This window comes from Lathyrus oleraceus, chromosome 4 (assembly GCF_024323335.1).
Source record: "Lathyrus oleraceus cultivar Zhongwan6 chromosome 4, CAAS_Psat_ZW6_1.0, whole genome shotgun sequence".
Classification (NCBI taxonomy): domain Eukaryota; kingdom Viridiplantae; phylum Streptophyta; class Magnoliopsida; order Fabales; family Fabaceae; genus Lathyrus; species Lathyrus oleraceus.
Genome location: NC_066582.1, coordinates 194,983,082 through 195,005,572, shown reverse-complemented (window position 1 = coordinate 195,005,572; position 22,491 = coordinate 194,983,082).

Sequence of the window (22,491 nt, the reverse complement as noted above, 5' to 3'; positions counted from 1 at the left end):
CTCATCTCCAAGATAGCCAGGCCATATTTCACTCCTTCAGAGGATGATATTTATGGAATGAGGATTCCATTCGACAACTTTCCAATCTTCACCCAAATTGATCCTCATAAAGTTCTGGCATACTATCTGGAAAGTTGTTTGAAGGATGAAATTGACCCATTGGTTTATCCTTTCAATCTACCAGAAACCTATCTAGATGTTCATGGGAAAAGGAAGAAGGATCTTCAAGGCCTCAGAAGAAGAAGTAAGTTGTTGTCCTTCTGGAAGAAGATGAGGTGTCTCTTAGTGAGTGCCAAAAAGCAATGCTTTTGAAGGACACGTCTGGTGTTGTTCAACAATATTCTAAAGCTTTTGAAACTACTACTTCTGGTAAGCTTCCTTAAGCTATTACTTTTTTTTTTATTTTAGAAATTTTTCTTAGTTGACAAAATTGCTTATAGATTTGAAAAATAAAATAAAAATTTGATAAAGAAATAAATTTTGCTTTATAATTTTTTAGTAAAAAAAAAGTATAAGTTTCAATCTGATTCGGTTAGAAAATAAAACTACTACCAGAGCAAAAAATTTAACCCCAACACCAATATAATAGATCCAGATAACAACAAAAGATAAATATGAATGAAAGACCATCCTAGAGAGAGGAGGGTTTCTCTGGTTTGTGCACAACTACAATTTCTCTTCACTATCTTCTCCTTCTTTTACTTCTCTTCTCGTTCCTCCTTGAATTGCAAAAATGGTTGAAGCTTAGGTTAAGTTTTTATTGTTGTTGTTCTTCGATGTGAGGAACAACAACTTTAGAATACATAATTTGTAGATTGTGGATGAGAAAAATATGAGAAAAAGAGGTTCTATTGATAGGTAAATTAAGTTTAAAAAATTAAATGAGATTGTATTTTTAGAATGATTTTTTAACCTGATTTTCTCTATTTCTTAAAGTCCGAGCCAATGAATCTGGATGGATTAATAGCTTGGTGAATTTAGATAAAAAAATATTTTTAATAAATAAAAATAAGCTAATTACCTAATAATAATAAAAGATTTTGATTTTTTGATTTATTTTGATTTATTTTGAGATTTTATTCATAAAATCATTATTTTAATAAAAAATTTTTTTTTAAAATATGCTTTAAATGAAAATACGAAAAAATAATTAAATGATAAAAAATGCTATTTTTGTAATTTTTTATGATTTAAAAATAAAATAGAAAAGTTAAAAATAAAGAAAAACAAATAAAAGAGAAAAAGCACTAAAAGTGAAAATTGAACTCATGACCTTCTTCTTTATAACTCCTTGCACTTCTTTTGGAACCATCTAGACCATTCAATTTATTCAAAATAAAATAACATTAACGAGTATATAATAACAATCTTAATAATAATACTAATAACCCAATTATGACCCTAATTGGATAATATATCAATTAATAATAATTTGAATAATAAAAAAAATTAATTTAACCCTAATTAATCCCAATATTAATCTATTCCTAAATAAAAATAATATAACTTAATATTAATATGTCAAAATAAATAAAAATAATACTAATATTAATCTATCTCTATTTAACTAATAACATTATTATAATCTATTCTACCCCTGCTATTAAAACAAAAAATCCCCTAATTATTTTTTTTACTAATATATTTTAATAAGACAAAATGTCCTAGTTACTAATGGTAATATCCCTCTAACATAACTCCATAAATTATTACGTTTCAAGCAACATCCCGAAATTAAAACAAATCCCTAAGAGGGACTAAAAAGTCAAAATGGTCCTCTTTGACTTTTTAGGCCATTGAGGTTAACCAGACGCCTTATAAAGGGCCATGAACCTGTCAATGACCTAGATTCTAAGTCAATAACAAGAAAGAAGTAATGGTCAAAATTTGGGGTACGACAGCTGCCCCTATTTAACCAGCTTCAAATTGAGATGATAATGATGACGAGTCTTCATCTTCTCAGAGAGGAGATAGTTAAATATAAAGAGGAACCCTAATTTTGACCATGAGGTTAATAGACTCCAGAGCTGAGCAAGGATTGACCAATCCTTGATACTCTATTGACATCCCATTTTGATGTATCTCTGATAATATCTCCTTGCATACGATTCCCATAATCACAGAAATCGGGCAGGGCTCGGACGATCCTCTTGTCGCTTTTTGATAACCCTGGTAGAACCCCTGATGAAACTCTTAATAAAACCCCTGCCAAAACTCTTGATGAAACCCCTGATACAACTTCAGATGGAACCCCTGATGAAACCCTTTTACAAATTCCTTAGGAAACCCCTTAATTAATCCCCGATGATCAGTTTCAACCCCTCCGGGTGAAACTAGCGTATGATTCCTATGATCATCCGATCATGTTACTAAAGTCAGGTTTGACTTTAGTGATACCCCGATCACTATGATGAAACCTCTTTTCTAAAAACTCTAGTGAAATCCCTTGATAAAATTATGGTAGAACCCTTTGATGAAACTTCAGATAGAATCCCTAGATAAAAACCCTTTTGATAAAATCCCTTGATAAAACCCTAGTGGAACCCTTTGATAGAAAATCCTGGTGAAACCCTATGATAAATCCCTAATGAAACCCATTGATAATAACACTTTGCTGAAAGTATTAGAACAAGATTTGGTTATGCATCTATATCTTGAGTTTTGATGACACAGTGTTGTATTTGAGTGAGAACAATTTTGGTACCCTAATGGTTTGTTATCGTGTAGATTTAACAACCAGTTTTAACTCTGAGTATATGATGTACAACATCATCAATTTCTGAGTGAAATGTTCCAATTATGCTTTCGCTCCAGTCATAAGAAGCTATGAAATATGTTAAATGTTGCTGAAACAATGATCTTTCTACTTATGTGTTGATTCACTCCTAAGAAGCTTCCGAGGAGACATAATGTTGCTGCTATAACATTCTCTCAGTTTATGCTTCTGGACGTGACTCTGATCATTAAACTTATGAAGAATGGAAAGCTTCTGAAGTTATGTTACTTAGCTGAAGATTATGAAGATACTGAAGAACTCAAGCCAGACTACTAACGCTGTCAAGGTTCTGACTTATGATTCTGAAGTTTCTAAATCCAGATTTATGTTTCCTCATTTCATGCTTCATCAATTTTCATCAGAAGTCAAGGAACTTGAAGATAAGAACAAATGGGCACATGATTAACTAGTACATAGTATAAATCAAATATCCTCTCCACTACCTGATATCGTGGGCAAGGACAACACTATACATCATACCTGTCACTGAATTTGTGGGCAAAGGATACTACGCAGTATCACTCCTTTCACCATCTAATAGTGGACAACCTCTCTATGATCTTTCCCCATTTTTCCCTCCAATAATTTTCTTCTTATGCTATATAAGTAAGACTTGGAGACTTGAAGAAAAAGCATGTGCGACAACAATTTTGACAACTCTGTCTCTTTATGAAAAGCTATCAACTTTTGTACATAATTTTTCTTTAAGTAATTGTTTATCATTTGTGTAAAATCTGCTTGTACAAAAGCAACTTATAACATACAAAATATTATTCAAACTGTTTATTTGATTCCTTAAGAAGACTAGGGTATAGTCGGATCCTTGAGAAGACAAAGAAGGTTATTCTTTGTGAATCCTTAAGGAGACTAGGGTATAGTCAGATCGTTGAGAAGACAAAGAAGGATTCTTTATGATTATTGTAATAAGTTGATTATAGTGGATTAAGTCCTTGTGTATAAGGAAAAATCACCTTGGCGGATGGACTGGAGTAACTTTAAATTTCAAGAGAACCAAGATAAAAATACTTGTGTTTTCATCTCTTTGTTATTAACTTTTTTGTGGTGCTCTTGTTTTGGTAAAAGCTTTTGATTTTGTAAAACTCAATTCAAACCCCCCTTTCTCGTGTTTTTCACACCTTCAATCGGTATCAGAGCTCCGGTTCTGATTGTGATAAACGTTTTATCAACACTTCACCGTGTTCAGTACCGGTCCAAGTTTGTGTGAGAAACAATGGTTGTTGCTCACACTGCTAATATTGTTAACAACAATGAAAGATATCACTATAGTGCAAAACCACCAATCTTTGATGGTGAGAAATTTGATTATTGGAAAGATAGAATAGAAAGTTTCTTTCTTGGTTACGATTTTGATCTCTAGGATCTCGTAGTCAATGTCCACGTTCGCCCAGTTAATGCTGAAGGTAATAATATAGAAAGAAGTGCTATGAACAACTTATTTATGGATTTATGTCCAGAATGAAAATCTGTATTTTAGAATATTTAAGTCTTTATAACTCTAGATTAGATTTTAAGAATTTATTTATTGACTCTGAAACATGAACATTCTGAAGTAAGGAAGTTTTATGAATCCAAAAGGTTCTGATCAAAAGCAATCTTATCAATTTGTTTTCTTGATTATGAATAGTTGTAAAATTAAATGCTTCGTCGTGTCTATTGATAGCGTGTGGCTCTTAGTGGTGATAGTTGTCTCACTTTATGAGCATGTGTATTAATGGTGTGACATATCGGGTTTCGCAATTCTTGGAATTAGGTTAAAAACTCTTACGTTTCCCCTATGGCTGTGTATTTTTTTTACCTTGTCATCATTGTAACAAATTTTCTATTTAAACCCACTTTAGTCACATTTTGACACTACGCGCACAATACTCTCACAGTTTCATCTTTCAAACCTAAAACATCTCTCTGCCACTATTCATCCTCTCCTTCAACCTCAACAATGGTTGCTCTTCAACAACAAATTCAACAACAACAATCTCCCAATCGCTCCATGGCTGATGAAAATCATCCTGTTATGGAAGGATTCCTGAGTTAACTCTAAATACTCATGTTAATGAGTTAATGGTGCTTTGTGAGAATATGTGTACTTCAAAAATTTTAAGGACAATGGTTTCGGTTTCTCTGAAACATTGGAATTCCAATGATGAAAGGGTTTCTTTGAAATGTTAACTAGCTCTATTTATCCAGTACTTATGAAGCAGTTTTGGGTGCATGCTACTGCGGAAAAGGAAACAATAACTTCTTATGTTATGAACAGAAAGATCATCATCATTGAGAAATCCATTGCTGATTTAATCTCACACAATGGAAGAGGAAAACTAATCTACAATGTAGTGTGAAAACCGATGCTAAGAGAGAAGCAACAATAGCTTCGGTCATCTTCAAGGCTGTAACCAATCTTGATGATGATAAAGGTCATAGTGCCAAGGAATTGACTAACAACCTAAGAGTTTGATTCAAGATCATTATGGGTTTCATTCACCATAAACCTAGCACAAATAGTTCTGGCTATGTCGACACTCGTAAAAAAAGTTATGTTGTTCTTTCTGGAAAAGGGTCTCAAGCTGGCACTCCCTTCTATTCTGTTCAAATTTATGAGGGATTCAATAAGAGAATCCAGAACTGGTGGTTCTTCAAAGAAAATAAAAAGTAAGTTCATTCCAAATGGAAGACTTACTTCTGGTGGATGCCCTTCTGGTCAGTGGTTTAATTGACGAATTAGTGAAGGATGTTGGAAAGATCTTCTGGGGGAAGAATCTCAAGAGCATGAGTCTCATCTCCAAGATAGTCAGGCCATATCTCACTCCTTCAAAGGATGATATTTATGGAATGAGGATTCCATTCGACAACTTTCCAATCTTCACCCAAATTGATCCTCCTAAAGTTCTAGCATACTATCTGGAAAGCTGTCTGAAGGATGGAATTGACCCATTGGTTGATCCTTTCAATCTACCAGAAACTTATCTAGATGTTCATGGGAAAAGAAAGAAGGATCTTCAAGGCCTCAAAAGAAGAAGAAAGTTGTTGTCCTTCTGGATGAAGATGAGGTGCTTCTCAGTGAGCGCCAAAAAGCAACGCTTTTGAAGGACGCGTTTGGTGTTGTTCAACAATATTCTAAAGATTTTGAAACCATTACTTCTGGTAAGCTTCCTGAAGCTATTAATTTTGTTGCTTATGATTCTGTTATTTCTGAAAGAATCTTACAAACTTCACCACCTCCTAACCAATTTCTTTAATCATCCATCTCTCAACTAACTTCTTCTCAACCAATTTCTGATACTATGTTACTTCCACTTCCCATAGAAACCCCCATTATAAAACCTGTTACAAAAACTCCTAAAGTTTCTAAAACTCAGTTACAACAACATATACCATTAACACCATCTCCTTCACAGTTATAATCTATACCCATTCCACCTTCATCTATTTATGCTCCCTACACAAAAAATCCAAAGATAACAACCCCTAGAACATCTCCCTCGAGAGATTATGGAAACCATATGTCTGAGGGTACTCTTGAGGGTGTGTTCAATTTTGAACCTAAACTAGAAGTATCTGATCTAGAAAAACCTCCAATCATTTCCCCCACTCTTCTAACTCTTTATGGTCCTGATTATGATGAAACCATAATAGACCTTTTTGTGAGAACTCCCAAACCACCTAAACTTAGTCCCAATATTGATAAGATTCTAAGGAAATTTGAGTCAGATTCAAGAAGCCGTCTGCATGAAGCTATGAAGATCAATCGTTCTTCAGCAAATTCGGCTAAAAGTGATTCTACTTGATAAGCCTACAGAAGGTGGATTAACTCCAAAATCTCTAAACTAAAGAACTTATGGTATAAAGTATTTGAAAGAAAAATTTCTTATGGTTTTGTTCCCTTAATGGAAATCTGGAAGTTACGGAATACACCATTGTGTCTTCCTGCTCCGGAGATTAAGGAAGTGGTTTAGGATGCTGAGGTAGATTCTGGGCATTCAAAATTTGTTATGGAAGAAGCTATTGTACAACTTGTTGTTTCAAAAGACCGACAAACTGAAGTTTCTCTTCATCAATAATCTGCTGGAACTTCTTCTGGAAAAATTCCTGATGCGCTTCAGAAGACCTTTGATGAGATAAAAGCTGATAATGCTTTGGTCAAAGAACAGGAAATGATGTTTCAGCTGATATTATCCAGACTTCCTCCGCCTCCTTCTCAAAACCCTTAGCACTTTTAATTTTTTTTATGCTTTAAGTGTTTTTTCTTTTATTTATTGTATCTTTATGCCTTTTGGCATTGATTAATGAAATATCATTTTTGTCTCTTTCCAATCCTTATTCTATTTTATTTGTCTGTCTCTTTTTGATTGATGACAAATGGGAAGAAACATATCTAAGGGCAAGATTCGTAATTAATTTTGATATACCTAAATTCCAAACTAAGAACCTAAACATTGTTTAATATTTTTTGCTAACAACTACTTCGAAGAATAGTTTGTTAACTGTTTTGCAGGGTTAAGTTTAAAGGCCAGAATGATTAAGTTCAAACATCAGAAGCTCTTGTGAAGTTTCAAAGATCAGAATCATCAAGCTATGGGGAAGTGCGACTCCTATAGTAATCAGACTTGGCAATCAATATTTTAAGAAGAATTCTTAATTGGGTTATGAAATTTCTTCTCAAAGAGTTTTGTTCTTCAAAGGTAATCTAGCTCTGAAAGAGAATTTCAAGAGAACCAAAATTCAAGCTTCTGAAGATAACCAGCTCTGAAGCTTCTTCAAAAGAATTCAACCAAGCTTCTGAAGTGAAGCTCATCAAAATGTTGATGTTAACCAAACAGTGCTCCAGACAATGTCAAGCAAGTTCTGAAGATAAACCAGATTCTAATTTAAGATCATTTTGGTACTTCAAAAAAGTTAATCAGGAAAGTGTTCATTCATTATGATTTTATCTTTTTAGAATTATACATCTCAGGGGGAGCTTTGTGCTTCTGTAAGATGTATTCTTTTGTGATTACTGTAACATCCCGAATTTTATCCAAGATATTATTCAAAATGCTATTAGAAATGGATATGTTTTTTTATATATAAAATGGAATAATTATGACGATAATTAAAATAAAATTTAGAGAATAATAGAATTGATAAAATTTAGAAATAATTGTCTGAATTTCCTAGCGGAAGGACATACGTATCCACGTTTATAAACGAGTTCAAATCCTTACAATAAGGAAAATAAAATAGTGTATCATAATGAATTATTTAATTAAATAAAGTGCTAACTGTTAAAAACCTTGTTTCCCCCGTATGCACTTCAAGCAACACATTCACTCACGTCTTTCTCCTTGAGTACCTAAAATGTTAATTGTAAAGGTCAAATTCCATATCCATATTGAATCATACTCACCATAAGAAAATATCATAAACCAATAATAAAATTTCAATAATCAAAATATAATTAATATAAATTCTATTTATGTAATTACTTCTTTTGTATGACATGCAATGTGAATGAAACTGCCATATGTGACACAAATGACCCGGATAAATAAGATCCATTCCAATGGATAGTCTTCCACAAAGGCGTCTGCCATAAAGACCCGAAAAGCGTCAAGTATACCACAAAGGCTCCTGCCACAAAGGCCTGAAAATATCGAACTTATTACGACAGTCACACACCATGACTACTAACAGACTCTATATGATGCATGTTCCGTAAGTATAAACAAATAGTTACTAACAAAATTATTTGTCAACAACTAATCTATTATCTATGTATCGATGCATTTACATTTCAATTAATTTATCTCAAATAGTTCCTAGTACTCTTGACTACCATTACTTATCATATGCTTATATATATATATATATATATATATATATATATATATATATATATATATATATATATATATATATATAGATATATATATATATATAAAGAGAGAGAGAGAGAGAGAGTTTAATTGAAATGCACTAACAGTGTAAAGATATTTTACACTGTCAGTTAATCACAGCCATTGATTTTTTAGAGAAGTTTGAATTTTTCTATAATCACATGTAAAGTAACCCAAACGGATGATTGTGATGTATTGACAGTGTAAAATTTTTTACACTGACAATGCATAACAATTAATCTCAGAGAGAGTTTATATATATATATATATATATATATATATATATATATATATATATATATATATATATATATATATATATATATATATATATATATATATATATATATATATATATATATATATATATATATATATATATATAACTGTGAGTGACCTCACACTATCTAGTGTTTTCGGAAGAATAATTTTTCATTATGATAATTACTTAACTTGCATAATTCAAAAACAATTATTAATTGATATGTATAGAATCCAACCAAAGCACTACGTTATCATGTTGAAACCATTATTGCCGGCACATTATATTTACTTATCAATATATTCACATATCTTAATCTATACATAGTAATAGAATTATATGCTATCACATATCCAAAGTCAGCACCCATGCTGTAAGATAGAAAATACTGGTACATAATCATACTTTAATAAAACAATTAATAATATACAATTAATTATAAGATAGAAATATAATAATATGGAGATTGTGGTTTAGTCATAAAACAATTAATAACCCCAGTAAAGCATGCATTACACCAATACATATATAGAAAGCAATTTTTCTTTATTTTATCGTTGCTTTAATTTTAATAGGTATAAGTTTTATTATCATTATATAATAATTCTTTATGTAGTATGAGTGTTTGAGGAAAAAATCCTTATCTTACTAACCGTCTCTACTAATATTGACTTTTAATCTCCTATGATTGATTAATCCACCGAGCACTTCGTATTTCTTCAATGTGAAGAATTTCTACGGTGTCTTTTATGAAATTGTAATGGTATAGGTTGAATATATATATATATATATATATATATATATATATATATATATATATATATATATATATTTTGTGTGCGTGAGAGAGAATAATTGAATTAGTAGATTTTTATAAAGCTAAAAGTTGAGGGAAAAGAGGGACATAAGTGACACCGGTTAAAACAAACAAATGAAGAATTTGTGGAAGTGGAAGACCGTGATTTTGGATGAGAATAAACTGAATATTATTAATTTGATTTATCCACTCCAACTTAGTCTACTACCCTCCACTATTTTATAGGAACTACCTCGCTTAGTCAAAATTGAATTCTCAATTTTGAATTGAATGTCTCAACTTTGTGTGTATGTTAGGTAACTCATTTTTTGTACTGTATTTTTCACCCAAGACTAGCCTCATGCATCCATATTACTTTCATCCCCATTTTCATCCATTTATACTAATAAATTAAAATTAAAATAATGATAACAACACACACCATTAAGTGTTAAATTCATTTACTATATTTATTTAAACTTGGTTTAAAAAGAAAACAACAACACATATCATCATTAAGGATTAAATTAATTTAATATATATATTTAAACTTAGTTTTATAAATAGATAATCACAACACTTAATATTATATTTTTTATTATTTAATATGTTCCTAATAAATAAATTAATTTAAATTTTCTTTAGATTACTGATTTATTTATTTAAGCTTTATTTAATAAATATAACGATCACACAAAATTTTATATTTAAAATTATCTAAATATCATTTTTAATGGTTTTTCCCCTTAATATTTAACTATTATAGTCACGCTAATTTAGCTGCTTCTAATAATTAAATAAAAACGAGTTTTACGCAATCAATTCAAATTAAGGACGTTACAATTCTTACCCCCTTAAAATTGTTTCATCCTCGAAACTAGACAGTCGCAAAAAGATCTGGATAGAGTTCCTGCATTTGATCTTCTCGCTCCCATGTAGCGTCACCAGTCTTCTGGTTCCAAATTATCTTGACCAATGGGATTTCCTTTCCTCTCAAAAGTCTACTGGATTGACCACCAATACTCATCATAAGGACCTCAACTGAATGATTATCCTTCAGTTGAATGTCGTCTGGTGTGATAACATGTGAAGCATCAGCCATATACTTTCTCAACTGAGACACATGGAATACACTGTGAAGGTTGGCCAAGTTTGGAGGCAAGGCAATCTCATACGCCACCGGACCTACACGCTTAAGAATCTGGTATGACCCAATAAACTTAGGGGTAAGCTTCTTGGATTTCAGCATTCTACCTACACCAGTCGTAGGCGTCACCCTCAAAAATACATAATCACCTTCCTGAAACTCTAGAGGTCTCCTTCGTTGATCTGCATAACTCTTATGTCTTCTCTGGGCTGATTTTTCATTCGTTCTTGGATTAACCTGACCTTTTCCGTTGTTTGATGGACTAATTCAGGGCCTACTAACATGCTCTCACTGTCCTTACACAAACATAATGGGGTCTGACATTTACGTCCATATAAAGCCTCATACGGTGCCATACCGATGCTTGAATGGTAACTATTATTGTAAGTAAATTTAATAAGTGGTAATAAACTGTCCCAACTACCTCCATCATCTAATACACATGCCCTTAACATGTCTTCCAAGGTCTGAATAGTCCTCTCGGTTTATCCATCTGTCTGAGGATGATAAGCAGAACTCAGTCTTAGCTTCGTCCCTGAAGCCTCCTGTAATTCTCCCCAAAAGTGAGAAGTAAACTTCGGATCTCTATCTGACACTATGCTAGAAGGTACCCCATGTAGTTTCACAATCTCTACAATATATATATATCTCTGCAAGCTTAGCTACATTATAATTGGTCCACATTGGTATAAAGTGAGCTGATTTCGTCAACCTGTCCACGATCACCCAAATAAAGTCAAACTTGCTCCGAGTCTTCGGTAACGCCCCTACAAAGTCCATAGAAATTCTATCCCACTTCCACTGTGGAACATCCAGAGAATGTAATAATCCAGATGGCTTCTGATGTTCTACCTTAGCTTTCTGACATGTCAAACAAGAAGCCATATACTCGGCCACCTGCTTTTTCATTCCTGACCACCAAAATCTCTGTTTTAAATCTTGATAGATTTTTGTCGTCCCAGGGTGAATACTCAGCTTACTTTTATGGGCTTCATCCAAAATAGTCTTTCTCAACTATGCATTATTAGGAACACACACACGCCCATTACAACGTTGAATATTGTCTGGTCCCAATTTGAACTCTTTCGGTCTCAATCAACTTCCTCTTCTCCTGAATTTCTCCATCGTCTCCCTGGAGGGTCACAATCTTATTCATCAATTCATTCTCGATAGAGATCATTCCATAATGCACTCTCTCAGTTGAAGAATCTAAATCTAAGTTCAAGTCTCGAAACGTCTCTAACAATTCCAACCCCTTCAATGAAATAGTCGAGAGATGAACTCGCTTTCTACTCAATGCATCTGCCACTACATTTACTTTTCCTGGGTGATATTGCAAAGTGAAGTCATCATCATTGATGAATTCCATCCATCGTCTTTTCCTAATGTTAAGCTCTTTCTGATCAAATAAATATTTTAAGCTTTTATGGTCGCTGAACACTTCAAAGCTACAACCGTATAAGTAATGCCTCCAGATCTTAAGTGCAAATACTATAGCAGCGAGCTCCAAATCATGAGTGGGATAGTTTTTCTCATGAATTTTCAGTTGCCTCGAAGCATAAGCCACAACTTGTTTATGCTGCATAAGTACACAACCCAAACCTTGATATGAAGCATCACAATAAACTTCATAAGGTTCTTCTAGTTGTGGTAGTACTAACACAGGCGATGTAGTCAATTTCTCCTTTGTTATCTAGAAACTCTTCTCGCACTCCTCCGTCCATGCAAAAATTTGATTCTTTCGAGTGAGTTGTGTCAATGGGGCTATAATCTTGGCGAATCCTTCAATGAATCTTCTGTAATATCCTGCCAATCCCACAAAACTTCTAATTTCAGTGGCTGTTTTTGGTTGCTCCCAAGAAGCTAAGACTTTAACCTTGGAGGGGTCAACTGCAATACCTTCCTTTAAGATTACATGGCCTACGAATTTCACCTCCTCCAACCAAAATTCACACTTCCCTAGGTTAGCGTACAACTGCTTCTCCTTTAACACTTGCAAGACTAGGCATAAGTGCTCCCCATGTTATTCTCTACTCCTGGAGTATATAAGGATGTCATCAATGAAAACCACGACAAACGTTTCTAAGAAAGGATGGAAGATACGATTCATATAGTCCATAAAAATTGTTGGTGCATTGGTCACTCCAAAAGGCATCACCAAATACTCATAATGCCCATATCGCGTTCTGAATACTGTCTTGGATATATCTTGTTCCTTCACTTGAATCTGGTGGTATCCTGACTGCAGATCAATCTTCGAGAATATCACAGCGCCTCTAAGTTGGTTCATCAAGTCATCAATGCGTGGTAAAGGATATCTATTCTTGATAGTGACTTTATTAAGTTATCGATAGTCAACACACAATCTCGACTTCCCATCTTTCTTATTCACCAATAATACAGGAGCTCCCCATGGTGAGACACTTGGTCGAATAAAATTCTTTGATAACAGGTCTTCAAGTTGTCTTTTTAGCTCTAACATCTCAGATGGAGCCATTCTCTATGGAGCAATATGAATAAGTGCAATTCTTTGGATCACATCGATAGAAAACTCAACCTCACATACTGGAGGTAACCCCGACACGTCTAATGGAAATACTTTTGGAAATTCTCTTACCACTTGCATCTCATTAACCGACACTTCTGGTTTCATGCTGATAGAATTTAAGAACACATACTTCTAGATGCCTCCCTTCAAAGAAATTTTCAATCGGTTACTATTTAGAAATCGAGAAACATCGGGGTTTGGAAAGATTACAGACATTCGAGTACAATCCAAAAGAACATGATGACTAGATAACCAGTTCATCCCAAGGATCACTCCCAGATGTTTTAGGGGAATACAAATCAGGTCGACTTTGAATTTCATGCCCAATATAGTTAAGGGGCATTGTAAGTAAGCTTCATTAAGTATTACAGGTTCAGAAGATGGTATTGTGACCACCAAATCAAAAGGTAGTGAAGTAACAAGTAATTGTACATAATTTGCACACTCCATAAAGATGAAAGAATGAGTAGCACCAGAATCAAATAATATTGGAAATCATTTGTCTGCAATTTCACACTCACCCTAGATTAATCCTGAGGCATTTGAAGCTTCCTCTCCTCCAATGTGATAGACATGTCCCTTAGAAGTAGGGAGAAAATCATCCTTATTGTTATTGGTTGATGGAACATGATCTCTCCTTGGTGCTCGACAATCCCTAGCAAAATGTCCTGGTCGATGGCAAAGATAACAAACTCTCGCTCTTTCTGGGCACTGAGTACTCACATGTCCCTCCTTATTGCAGTTGTAGCAGCGAATACTACTTGAATTTTGTGGTCTCTGACCTCCCTTGAACTGCGTTTGAGGTTGGTCTCTTCCACTCCTTTGAGGTCGGGTGTATGGTTGTTGTTGCTTTCCCCTATTATTGTGGTCCTGATGTCCCTGTTTTAAAAAGGCTTAGTGATATAAAATTATTAACAAATTTATAGATAATTTCTCAGATTCTACCCGGTGTCTAGACGGTCCTCCAGCAACCCATCTATTCGGATGTCCTTGCTTCATCCGCTCCACCTTCTTACATTTTTCCACTAGCTCCTGGAATTGACGAATCTCCAAGGGCTCCACAGATTCCTTAATCTCATATCTGAGTCCTTGCTCAAACGTCTCACACTTATAGTTCTCATCCACATGGTCACGAAAATAGAGGAAATATTTGGCTAGTGAGTCAAATTTGTCAGCATACTCAGAGATAGTCATATTACCTTGGTAAAGTCTGAGGAATTGAGATTCTTTCTCAGATCTAGCACTTGATGGGAAATACTTATCCATAAATTTCTGTTTAAAAGTTACCCAGTTCAGTGCTTCATTATTACTCTCCATTAGCTGCTTCGCACCCTGCCACCAGGATTCAGCCTCTGCCCTAAGCAAAAAGGTTGCATATTCCACCTTCTTAGCATCTGTGTAATGCAACATTTCAAATTTTTTTTCTCAATTTCTTGTATCCAAAGATCAGTCTTGTCTGGGTCATGTCCCCCTTTGAATTTTGGTGGGTTTGACGATTAAAATCTGTCAGTTCTCTCGCAGCAGCAACAACTTCCTCTCTCTGATCTCTTAGCGCCTCACGTTGAGCTTGGTTTGCAGCTTATTGAGAAGAAGTTTCAGCTTGTTGAACAGTAGTTGCAGATTGTTGAGCAATAGCAGTAGCCATTGTATGAATTGCCTGAATGGCGTCTGCCATGTCAGCAATTGGCTGGGTATTTTGTGGGTCGGTAGAAGTCCTTCGTCGACTCATTGTAACTTCCTACAATTAGACTGACATTAGAAGGATTTTAAAGATCTCATCCTAACACTTGGGCTATAAGTAAGTGGTATCCAAAGAAATTTGCTACACATAATTTTTCACACTTGTTAGTACATAACATAAGTAATTAAATCCATAAATAGTCACAATGTTTATATAAAATATTAGAATACTAAATAACTCACGCATCACAAAATTTTCATACTCATACACCATACAAGATCGTCCCACCCAAAAATGTGTGTCCAAGGATTATTGCTCTGATACCAAATGTAACATCCCGAATTTTATCCAAGATATTATTCAAAATGCTATTAGAAATGCAACTGTTTTTTTATATATAAAATGGAATAATTATGACGATAATTAAAATAAAATTTAGAGAATAATAGAATTGATAACATTTAGAAATAGTTGTCTGAATTTCCTAGCGGAAGGACATCCGTATTTGCATTTATAAATGAGTTCAAATCCTAACAATAAGGGAAATAAAATAGTGTATCGTAATGAATTATTTAATTAAATAAAGTGCTAACTGTTAAAAACCCTATTTCCCTCGTATGCGCTTCAAGCAACACATTCACTCACGTCTTTCTCCTTGAGTATCTAAAATGTTAATTGTAAAGGTCAAATTCCATATCCATATTGAATCATACTCAACATAAGAAAATATCATAAACCAATAATAAAACTTCAACAATCAAAATATAATTAATATAAATTCTTTTTATGTAATTAATTATTTTGTATGACATGCAATGTGACTGAAACTACTATATGTGACACAAATGATCCAGATAAATAAGACCCATTCCAATGGATAGTCTGTCACAAAGGACCGAAAAACGTCAAATATGCCACAAAGGCTCCTGCCACAAAAGCCTGAAAATATCGAACTTATTACGACAGTCACATACCATGACTACTAACAGACTCTATATGATGCATGTTCCGTAAGTATAAACAAATAGTTATTAACAAAATTATTTGTCAACAACTAATCTATTATCTATGTATCGATGCATTTATATTTCAATTAATTTATCTCAAACAGTTCCTAGTACTCTTGAATATCATTACTTATCATATGCTTATATATATATATATATATATATATATATATATATATATATATATATATATATATATATATATATATATATATATATATATATATATATATATTATATATAACTGTGAGTCACCTCACACTATACAGTGTTTTCGGAAGAATAATTTTTCATTATGATAATTACTTAACTTACATAATTCAAGAAGAATTAATAATTGATATGTATAGAATCCAACCAAAGCACTACGTTATCATGTTGAAACCATCATTGCCGGCACAATATATTTACTTATCAATATATTCATATATCCTAATCTATACATAGTAATAGAATTATATGCTATCACATATCCAAAGTAAGTATCCATGCTGTAAGATAGAAAATACTGGTACATAATCATACTTTAATAAAAAAATTAATAATATACAATTAATTATAAGATAGAAATATAATAATATGGAGTTGTGGTTTAGTCACAACATAATTAATAACCCCAGTAAAGCATGCATTAAACCAATACATATATAGAAAGCAAATTTTCTTTATTTTATCGTTGCTTTAATTTTAATAGGTATAAGTTTTACTATCATTCTATGATACTACTTTATGTAGTATGAATGTATGGGGAAAAAATCCTTACCTTACTAATCGTCTCTACTAATATTGACTTTTAATCTCCTACGATTGATTAACCCACCGAGTATTTAGTATTTCTTCAATGTGTAGAATAATTGAATTAATAGATTTTTATAAAGCTGAAAGTTGAGGAAAAAGAGGAACAGAAATGACACCGGTTAAAACAAACAAATGAGGAATTTGTGAAAGTGGAAGACTGTGATTTTGGATGAGAACAAACTGAATTTTATTAATTTGATTTATCCACTCCAACTTAGTCTACTACCCTCCACTATATTTTAGGAACTACCTCACTTAGCCAAAATTGAATTCTCAATTTTGAATTGAATGTCTCAACTTTGTGTTTATGTTACAATTTTGAATTGAATGTCTCAACTTTGTGTTTATGTTACGTAACTCATTTCCTCTACTTTATTTTTTACCCAAGACTAGCCTCATGCATCCATATTACTTCCATACCTATATTCATCCATTTATACTAATAAATTAAAATTAAAATAACAATAACAACACACACCATTAAGTGTTAAATTCATTTACTTTATTTATTTAAACTTGGTTTAAAAGGAAAACAACAACACATATCATCATTATATATATATATATATATATATATATATATATATATATATATATATATATATATATATATATATATATATATATATATATATATATATATATATATATTTAAACTTAGTTTTATAAATATAATCACAACACTTAATTTTATATTTTATATTATTTAATATATTCCTAGTAAATTAATTTATTTAAATTTTCTTTAGATTACTTATTTATTTATTTAAGCTTTATTTAATAAATATAACGATCACACAAAATTTTATATTTAAAATTATCTAAATATCATTTTTAATGGTTTTTTTCCTTAATATTTAACTATTATAGTCACGCTAATTTAGCTACTTCTAATAATTAAATAAAAATGAGTTTTACGCAATCATTTCAAATTAAGGACGTTACAATTACCATGTATAAAACTTTTTATCAAAATACATGTTTGTCATCATCAAAAAGGGGGAGATTGTTAGAACAAGATTTGGTTCTGCATTTATACCTTGAGTTTTGATGATAACAATGTTGTATTTGTATGAGAAATTTTCTAAATACTGAAGATACTGAAGATCTCAAGTCAGACTACTAGCGTTATCAAGGTTCTGACTAATGATTATGAATTTTCTAAATCCAGCTTTATGTTTCTTCATTTCATGCTTCATCAACTTTCATCAGAAGTCAATGAACTTGAAGATAAGATCAAATAGGCACGAGATCAAATAGTACATAATACAAATCAAATATCCTCTCCACTACCTGATATTATGGGCAATGATAATACTATACATCACACCTGTCACTGAATTTGTGGGCGAAGGACAGTACGCAATATCACTCATTTCACCATCAAACTGTGGACAACCGCTCTATGAGCTTTCCCCATTTTTCCCTCCAACGAACTTCTTCTTATGCTATATAACTTAGATTTAGAGACTTGAAGAAAAAGTCGATGCTACAACATTTTGATAAGTCTGTTTCTTTCTGTAAAGCTATCAACTTGTGTACACAATTTTTATTTGAGTAATTGTTTATCATTTGTGTAACATTTGCTTGTATAGAATCAACTTGTAACACACAAAATATTATTCAAACTGTTTGTTTGATTCTGTAGCGGGAAATTCATGATCATCAAGATATTGACAAGGGAAAAGGGAAAAAGTACGAACAAACCCAAAAAGTAAGAAGTTTTCAAATAAAAACTAATAAAAGTCAGAGATCACAGGTAAGAGGGTTGGTTACACAGAGGGAAGGTGTTAGAACCCAAAGTGTACTAGGTACTCCTAGGGAGCCCTTTTTGTGTGCATATGTATTTTTGTACAAAGTGATGTTTACAAACAAATAGAATGGGGGGATGAGAAAAGAATTCATTAATTATATTTTTTGTGTTTGACAAGATCTTCGGACTTGTGCCTACGTACCAACATATGAATGAGGGATCAAAACCTCGTAGTTCGTGCTAGAAATTTAAAAATGAGTGTGTTGGTTTTTAGCAAAAATTAAGTTTGAAAAGGCACAAAGGCCTAAAATGGTTTGAATGAGTTAGCTCTTTTTGACTTTTTGAAAGTTTAAGTCAAGTATGATTAAGTTTATTTACAAATTTGATTTAAAAAAATAAGTTTGAAAATGCGATGGCATAAGGCCAAAGTTTCTATCTCTTTTGAAAGTGGTCACAGTTTAGAACAAAAGGAGTTCACACAAAGAAGGTTTTGAAAATGGAGGGAGAGATTTTGAAATTAAAGAAATGGGGGGAAGATGAAGAGACTACCTTATGCACAAAATTTAAAAGTTTAAAGTTGAAAAGATCTGACCAAATGGGAGCAATCCAATAGACAAGTATGTCAATAGAAACCCAGAATTCCCTTGGACCTTTTAGATTCAAGCAACACACAAAAGCACAATTATATCAATCTTGAAGAGCAAAGACATCAAATAAATATGGCCTCATCCAAGCTTATCAACTTCATGATCTTCTTCAAAATGGCCTATGTAGCAGATGAATTCCATAAGTCACAGGTTCAACATAACAGCTTAACAATGATCAACATGGCAGATGAATTTGGAGAGATCTTGAATGATGTATCAGATGAATTCCAATTGCAAGTTCTTGGTTATTCAACAAAATGGCATTGGCCAAGTCCATTAGAAAAGGAATGTTGCCTAAGTTCTAAGTCCAATTGGGCAAGATCAAACCAACAGTCCACTCAAAAGTCTTTTAGAGTTTTTGTTATTATTATGTGCATTAATGGTCAAAGACCAAACAAGCAAACAAAGTATACACAAACAAAATAATATCACACAATATGGTCCAAGTGGACAAAGTGAAAATTACATTAACATAAACAATTAGAATGGTATGTATAATGGCAAATGATATAAAGTGCTAAAAGTAAATTGCATTAAAGTAAAAGCTTGAAAGTAAAAGTTAATGGTTAGTAAGTTAGTAGTTAGTTTTATTTTGCTTTTTGATTTCAAGACATTCTTTGGAGAACACTCAACCCACTTGCCACAAGCATGGATCCTTGAACCAAAACATCTTTCAAAGGCAGGAAAGAAGGCCAAGTTTCCACACAATACCATGGAAGAGGGGAGACTTACAATCTCACTAACTAGAATGCTTATGCCTTTTATGTCACAAATTTAGCGCTATGTTAAGCAATCGTAATTGGACTTATATAGAAGTCGCAACTATTTGAGGCTGGACAATAGACTTTTGGTGTTAATGCATGTTGGAGACATAGTATTAAGAACTATGCTAATTAAACATACCACACACAAAAATATGCAAAAGATGTGGCCTAATCTCATCCATACTCATGTTAATCTTTCAATCAACTAGCATTAGGACTTTGAGATGTCATTGGCCAAATGGAAATGAATGGATAAAGAAGGGGAATTAGATGAAGAGGGAAAGGGATGAATGGGATCACAAATTGGTCAAAGGAGGACTTTTACCAAATTAATATTATTCATTCATTTTGGGAGATGGAATGTACATTCCATCAATCCCTTAAATCCAATAATATTAACTTGACAAAGTCAAATCAACCTTGACCAAGGCCCAACAACAAATAAGAAACTCAATTAAGTCAATACAAATGGTCAACACAATTAAAATGGCATTTATTCAATTAAAAATAGTAAAATAATGCATTAAATTTAAATATGTTTTGTCCAAATCCTAAAATCTCATCAAAACACCAAATAAATGGCCATGAGATTTATCATAGGTCAAACAAGGTCAAAGGACCTTGGATAAAAAATTTCATAATTTTTGGACACTTAAAAATATTTTTAAACAATTAAAACAAATGAAAAATCAATTAATTCATGAAAAATATTAATAATGATCCAAAAAATAATTTTAATTCAGAATATGAAAGAGAAAAATATTTGTAAATTTTTGGTGAAAGTCCCATATTTTTTAGATCAATATTGAATTTATTATGAATTATTGAAGAAAATGGAATTAAAACAAAAATCAGAAAACTCACAAATACGTGGACCATTAGATCTCCCTCATTAATTGAGGTGGCAGATATGATGATCCACAATGCGCGTTCCACCAATGCCTAAGTCAAACGCGCTGCAACATGAGTAATCACAAGGCACGGCTAAGATTAAAATGTGGAAGTTGGATCACACGGTTCAGACTCAAGACACCTCATCACCGGAGCCAGAGCTCCGGTTGTCTTCTCCGGTGAGCTTCATCGGACTGGTCAACATGAACCATCACCAAAATTTCAAACAGGGATATGATTTTAAAGAGAAAACATCACTGAGCACGAATATCACCTCCAATTCATCCAATTCCAACTATATTGAGAGATATGTGGAATTGAAAAATGAGGTTCATGATCTTAGTTGCTTCGGTTTGACCTCAAAGCAACTCAATCTTCTTGCCTACATTGGTAGGACTTCAGACAACTCAAGAATTAATGGAATTGAGCAAGAATCAAGGAGAATCAAAGAGTTTAAAATTTCTGCAAATTACCTTCGATGGAGGTCTGAGCTTGCTAGATCTTGATCTGAATCGTACTTAGCTTCACTTCAATTGCTTGCAGGAGAGGAATGGAAAGGCTTAGAAGCAATGAATTCCTAGAGAATTGAATTCCAAAATAGTGGATATCCAAGCTCAAATTCAAATGAATTTATCAGGGTTATCCTCTTAGAGTGAAGGGTTTTCAATGGGGATTCAAAGTTGGTGCAAGGTGTGTCTAATTCTGAGCAAATGCAGCTGTATACATAGCCAAATCCATGTGATATTTGCACACTTTTTTCAACCTTCCAAATTTGGAAAATGATGAAAGCATGTCGCATGGGCACGCATAGGCCCATGAAATGATGGTTTGAAAGTCCAAATGAATGATCAAATGCTTTGGAGATGGATTGGAATGCAAGGCAATTGTGCATTGTCACTTGAAGATTGATCCATGCCAAATGATATCATCCTATTTAAGCCATGCGCAGCCTATGCAATTCTCATCCAAAATGCATGAGTTTGAGCTCTTTGGAAAGGTGAGATCAATAGGAACAAGTTTGATGTTGAACACTTTTTCATTTGGAGCTTGGAACTTGGAGATATTTGAGGTGGAAGTTTGGAAAAATTTGACATATCAAAATTTTTTTAAGTGTCAAGCCATATGTCTCAATATTCCACCTTGCTTCACTTTTTATAGGAGCTTCAAATGAGAAAGGTGTCTTCATCAAAGTTGTAGCTCTCTTAAAGACCTTAAAAATGGTCACCAATTTCATGTCATTTGGATTTGAAATGATAGAGTTATGCATTTTTGAAGTTTGGAAAAATCACTTGATCAATGGTATAGGTCAAAAGTGACCTATAATGTAGCCTCATATCACATGTTCAAATAAGTTGAATCATCTCCCACTCCAAACATCAAAGTTGAAGTAGACACGTTGAATTTTATTGTGAAACTTGCAAATATTTCATCTCATAAAAATTGAGCAAGTTATGGACTTTGGACGTTGACTTTCAAATTAGGGTTTAAACAAAATGACCTATAATGTTTCAACATAGAAAATGATTTTCC